Here is a 7,140-nt window from a genome sequence, read left to right as displayed (position 1 = left end):
AACTAAATGCAAGTGGGGTCATCATCTGTGTCCCATGGACACATTCTCTATTTATTTATACTTAAAATTAAAAAGGGCCAGATTCATCACCACAAAACGTTTGACTTCTTATTGCTACTTGTGCTGTTTTATCTTCATTGACATTTATCCATTGATCTACACACTTGGCCTAATAAATCAACCTTAACTTTATCAAATCTCCTCAAGTTATATACAAAAAGTTTGAACAAAAATACTGAACTCAAAGGTAATTTAAAAAAAAAGGGAAATCCATAAAACTAAACAAAATCAAACACTTGAATTGTCAACCAATGGAACAAATGATAAACAACTGTCATATTCCTGACTTGGTACAGGCATTTCCAAAGAAAATAATCAAATATTCCAGGAAAAAACAAATCCAATTAATTTTGCAATACATCTGAAGACTTTCAGAACAAATGCAATGCTTCCCTTTACTTCAGATGTTTATAAAATGTCACTGTAAGCAAAAAACTATTATCACAATTTTGTTAGAAAATCCAAAATGACTGCCATTTAAATGCTACTGACTCCACTGGGATGGCACGCTTTGATTATTTTACGCTTGCTTTCATGAACAGCAAGCATTCTTTGACACAGTATAGTAGTTATCTTGGTGTAATCAGGGGTGTACAGAATTTTCAACAACGGTGTAAAATTCCGTACACCCCCGATACACCAAGATGACGAATTTATTTCTTATGAACAATTCCTTCACCCATTTGAAACCGGGATGTAAAATTGAAAAATGCTAATGAAAAATTTCCAGTGTAACATTTTTTCAACGTCGATGTTTCTGCGAATTGTTAAATCCTTTTTTTCTTTATTTTTGGGAAATTCAGAATTTTTTTGTGTTCTTTCGAATTTTATGGAAAAAAAATAAAAATTATTTAATTTTATTTTTTTTTTAAATTTTTGTCCTCAAATTTATTCATTTTTTATTTTTTATTTTTTACATTTTATTTAATTTTTTTAATTTTTTTTACTTTTTATTTTTTTCTTTAATTTGGCAAAATTTTATTTTTTTAAATTTTTTGGCAAAATTTTATTTATCCCGGGGTGAACAAGGGTGGGGTGTTATTTACACCGGGGTAATTAACCAATCAGATTGCAGTATTTATGATGCATAAGAAATAATGATCATTATTGCTTGTTCTGTTATCTTTGATAACAGTTAAATTAAGTGCTATTGAACATTTATTTATGATACTTTGGTTATTCCACTAATCAATACAAAAAGAGGGAGGTCTATTGTAACCCCACTACATGTTCATGTGTCTATTTGAAGTCAGAAACATCATTCATGGTTGTCTTTATATATCTTAATGTTTTTTGTGATTTAGGGATTTTTTTTATTTGACTGTAAATGGTCTGTGTAATTCATTTACATAATTAACTATTTAAAAACCTTTGAATTTTTCCAAATACTAAGGATTTACTACCCCAGAAATAGATTACCTTAGTTGTATTTAGCAAAACCTTTCGGATTTTTGAGTCCTCAATGCTCTTCAACATCGTAAATTATTTAACTTTTTTAGTTTTTTTTATTAGAGCACCAGTGTCTTGTAGACGAAACGCACGTCTGACATACACAGTTTTAATCCTGGTATCTATGATCAGTTGAATTAGACACCAAGATTTAATAAACATCATATTGTGTAGACATTTGTCTTTTATTGCAGAATGTATTTTGACCTTTTCATACTATTTGGTTTTTAGTCCCCTACCGACGAAGTCAAAGGGGACTTTAGGTTTGCACTCCGTCTGTCTGTCTGTCTGTCCATCTGTCAGTCCGGCAAATCAGTTTTTCTCACTTTTTTTTGTCATGCTTGAAGATATTGATTTAATATTTGGTGTATTGTTTTATCATGGATCAAGTCTGAATTTTGTTCTGGTCTGACGATTTTGTGCAGAGTTATGGTCGTTCACTCAAATAATCAGTTTTCCGCCCTTTTTTTTTGTTATGCTTGTTTTTTGTGTCATTGGGTTGCTGTCTCACCTTATAATCATATGTTGTAAATTAAGGCAATAGTAATTTACCGATGTTCACATCTCATGAATCAATTGAGAAGACAAATCAAGGTCGCAATAAAAAACCTAGGGAATTGCATGATCCAAAAGGAGCGAGCGTGAGTGTGTGTCAACAGGACAAATGTCTCCTTCATGCTTGCATTACCTGCCATGCAAATTTGTAAACTATGTATTAAAATTTGTAAAAATATGTGACCTATCAGATTTATAGATTCTATGTATTATGGAAATAAATGTTTGGTTCCCACAAAGATTTACTATTTTACAATATAAATCCTTGGTTCCCACTTCCCCAGATTAATCTTTTTGAAGTCTCTTTACCACTAATGTGAATTTACTTCTTTGATTCTTGATACATCTTTTTCTGCTTAAGAGTTTCTGTATGGGTGTTATAATCACATAAACTATTGGGGATTAATATTATTGCTACAAAATGTCATACCGTTATGAGGTATACATATTTATTCTCTGTGTTGTCCTTCTTTTGATACTTCATAGTTTTGATTGTATTATTTAGCATCATTTCTCGCATGGTAATAAATAGTCATTTCTATTGCCGGAAATCTGCAATCAGTATGAGTGAGTGCAAATGAGACAACTCTCCATGCAAGTCACAATGTATAAAAAGTAAACAATTATAGGTCAAAGTACAGCCTTCAACACGGAGCCTTGGCTCACACCTAACAGCAAGCTATAAAGAGCCCCAAAATGACTACTGTAAAACAATTCAAACAGGCAAACCAACGGTCTAATCTATATAAAAATTGAGAGACGAGAAACACTTATAAACCACACCAACAAACGACAACCACTGAACAACAGGCTCCTGACTTAGGACATGTGTAAACAAATGCAGCGGGTTTAAACGTTTTTAGAGGCACCAACCTTCACCCTAACCTGAAATAGTAGTGTATCTTTACAACATAAAAAGACACACTTTAAAATATCAATTGAAATGGCTTAACACGATCAAAAAGACATATAAACAAAACCAAGTAAACATACACTGAACGAATAAGATTGATCTATGTCACAATATAGATACAATATGAATAAAAAAGATGTAGGAACAATGTCAAAAAGACAACCTGGGACAAAATGGTGTTAAATAAAATAACGTACACAGGTATATGTATATATAATAATTTTGTTGTTTATAATAAGAGTACGGAAACATTTTTTACAAAATGAATAAATTTGTATATATAGTTCACAGTACCAGTACAGAATGAAAATTTATCGTCATACTAAATACTTATCAAAGGTGGTACATATTAAAAACAGTGGGATGAGATACATGTATAACACAAAATAAGTAAACATTGAATAACAGAAATGCATTACAAATTGTGTCAACAGATCAAATTACCAAGAAAGTACGATTTGAGAGTACTCACAGTTACTGAAAGCTAGATAAAAGCCAAAAACAATTAATAATTAAAAACCATGCATCAGAGACTAAAATCAACTAAAACACATCCCAGGGATTTAGTGTTTTAACGCCCTGAACAGTCAAAGAAGACATGACTTGTGCAATGCCAAAATAAAAGTATCCACAGGCAGTAGGATAGTTAGGATTTAACCTTATAATAAATATGTATCATGTTATATATATATACATAAAGCAATCTCTAAATAGAAAATAAACGTGGATGTGTATTTATACATCCCAAAAACTATCCGAAAAGAATACAAATTTAGTTATGTTTTAATTTGTTGATGACAAAATCGATGTTAGTGCCAGGAATAAATCTGCTGTTAAAGGGGCGCAATTAGTGCCCATAGAAATACCTAATACCTGTCGATACACTTTATCGCCGAAACATACATAAATGTTGTCCAGGAGAAAATTTAAAGCTTCAATCATATCTTCACATTTCCAGTTAGAAGCATACTTTCCTTTTTCGTTACAGAAAAAGGCTTTAAACGAGTTACAGCAAATAAATTTGCAATGAAATTTTTTCAAAAGACCATTTAATTAAATATGAAAACTTTTTCTTGATAAGATTGTGTGGAAGTGTAGTGTAGAGAGTAGAAAAATCATAACTGTCAACAGAATTAAAAGGACCATCAAAAGCACGTATTTTATCTAATACCTCTAAAGAATTTTTAACACTCCAAAAATGATTAATACCATTATTTTCATAAACTTTATTACAAAAGTTAATAACAAATTCTTTGATAGTAGTAAGGGAGGTATAGTTCAGAGAAGCACTGAAAGATTAGTAGTAGAACATTTACTAGATGCGGAGATGAAACGAAATTTAAATGGTTGTTTGTGTAATTTTGGTAACCAGTACATAATCGGGACTTTCAAATGTTCGGAAGAGGCTTTAAGCTGGGTTACCGTAGTGGCAGTGATATGCTTGTTTACAATTTGACTCTCTGTGGAGAGTGCCCATTTCTATGAGGCGCCGTTTTACAATTTATTCCTTATTTTCTGATATCAAAAAAGGATTTTCTGATATCAAAAATTCAATTTTTTTATATCAAAAATTCATTTTTTGATACCAGGAAATCGATTTTTTGATATCAGATCTTCGAATTTTTGATTTCAGAAAATATCATTTATTTTTTTATATCAAGAAATAGATTTCCTGATATCAAAAAATGATTTTGTGATATCAAAAAATTCGAATTCCTGATATTTTGATATCAGAAAATAAGAAATAAATAAATGATGGCTCCCTGTGTTTCAATAAAATCATCCAAGCTCACCCATGAGCCCAAACATCAGGAAATATCTGTTTTAATGTTTCCGGTTTTATAATGTGGAGTACCGCTACACAATATTGGTCATTATATTGATGGCAAAGGGTCCCTTGTAACAAAAACAAATTGCTTATACACTTCAAGTTTTATAAACATGATTATACTTCAAAGTCTCCAGAAAACTGCTATTTAATAACAATATTTGAAGCAAAAAAATGTACACTAATCTTCAGTTTGACGAAACTGAACGAGTACTGAATTACCTCGATCCATTAATTACGCAATTCGAGTCCCATGCACTAAAAGACAATATTGAAGATTTTTGAAATTATTCTAAAACATATAACATATTTACTTTTGCGTCGAACAATCCCAATCGGCGGAATTAGTCGACCTAAGAATTTACTAAATACTGGAAAATGTTTTACAAAGCTTGGCACATCGAAACAAAATACTGATGTGTTCAAGATTTAGATACGATGGCTGGATGATATATTCAGGTTCAACTGACGTAATACACGATTTTTTCGCCTTATATATCTAATACAATACATACCCACCTAAATTGTACATACCAATTTTCTCAAAATGAAGTCAGTGTAACTTTCTTGACAGTCGTTTTAATACAAAGACAAACGCTTCCAAAATGAAGGTATTTTAGAAATGAAAACGTCCGGTCTGTGTTTTTGTTAGCTGTTTTTCTTCTTTGTATCGATCTGATGAGTAAAACCTTTATAGTTTGTTCTTACACTATGTTATGATGTAACACCAGTCTCCCAGGTTAGGGTTTAATCCCGCCCCATTCTTTATGTGTCCCAAGTCAGAAGCCTGTAGTTCAGTAATAGTCGTTGGTTCATGTCTGTCATATTTGTTTTTCGTAATATGTTTTGTTATAAATTATGTCGTTAGCTTTCTAAATTGAATTGTTTCATATTTTTCATGTCGGGGCCTTTTATAGCCGACTATGCGGTATTGGGTTTTCTCATTGTTGAAGGCCGTACGGTTGTCTATAATTTCTTACATCCACTTCATTTGAACTTTGGTGGATAGTTGTCTCATTACCACATCTCCTTGTTTTTATACTAATCAGAACTAAATGACTTACTAAATTCGCAACATAAACAACGGGGAAAAAACCTAAAAACAATGATTACCAAAACACTGGGGCCTAATTTCACCAATTCCTAGCTGCACAAATCTGTTTCAGAGGAAACCTATTATTGCTAATAAAGAAGCGAGAACTTACAATTGTTGACTATAAACCTTAAAATAATTAATATATGAGAAACACAAACACACAAAACTTCTTATGACTGATGAAGCCGAACTCTGAGATATTCTTTCCTTAAACACGACCGAAACACCAGACCTAATGTTAGGGCTCATGGGTGAGCTCGGATGCTTTTATTGACACACAGGGAGCAATCATTAACCTTGAATAAATGATGTCTGCAGAAAAAAATATTTATAAGTGTTTACAAAGAGCAATAAATGTGAGTTTTTAAGCTGGACCACGAAATCGATATTACTTAAACTTTTGTTTACAACCTACTGAGACTACTATGTGCTATAGCAGTCTCAGATAGTGTTATATATATATATGACAAAGTAAAAATCGAACTAGCAATTTCGGTGCCATAAATACCTTATTAGGCAAACAATTTTCGTTTTTAGTAAAATTGTATTGAAAAGTTTACTTCTTAAAGGAGTTATTGCTCTTGAATGACCTTGTATTTCAATTATGCCTATTACTGTAAAAAAGAAATTTTGAAGTCAGCATGTTCAGAATCATTAGTCAACCCCTTTTTATTGCCCTTACTTAGGGTTTTTACCCTTTTTTATGGCATTTTGGGTAATACAAATAGTAGCAAAGGAGAAACTTCAAACAGCAAACATGATCGACAAGACGAGACCTACCAATAAGTTACATAGCTGAAATTGTCAGTCGACTCCTCATATGAGTTATTGGTCTTAACGGATAATAAGCTTGTACCCTTTTTTGCATATTTGGCAAAACAAGTAGTATTGAGAAACTGTAGACAAACAACAAAACAGATATGCAAAAAAGAGAATTTTATTCGTGAATCATATTTCCAGTCATAATTTTGGAGCCTGGAGTGGCCATTGTTGAAGATGCACATAGACCCAGATGGTTGACACAGCCCCTTAAGAGCCTCTTAGTTTCTTTTTCCTTTCTTTTTTTTTGTGCCTTTATATTGACGCAACGTTAATATGGGATAAGTTTGATTTTCAGAAATTCCATTATTAAACGTGATCTATGCACTAATGAGTCACTCAACGGGAAGTAAATAATATTTAAAGGCCAATTTAATAATATATGCTATCTATTTTTGTATGTTTCTTCCTTATATGTTC

This window comes from Mytilus californianus, unplaced genomic scaffold (genome assembly GCF_021869535.1).
Source record: "Mytilus californianus isolate M0D057914Y unplaced genomic scaffold, xbMytCali1.0.p SCAF_7, whole genome shotgun sequence".
In the NCBI taxonomy this organism is placed as follows: domain Eukaryota; kingdom Metazoa; phylum Mollusca; class Bivalvia; order Mytilida; family Mytilidae; genus Mytilus; species Mytilus californianus.
Note: the sequence above shows the minus strand (reverse complement) of the source record.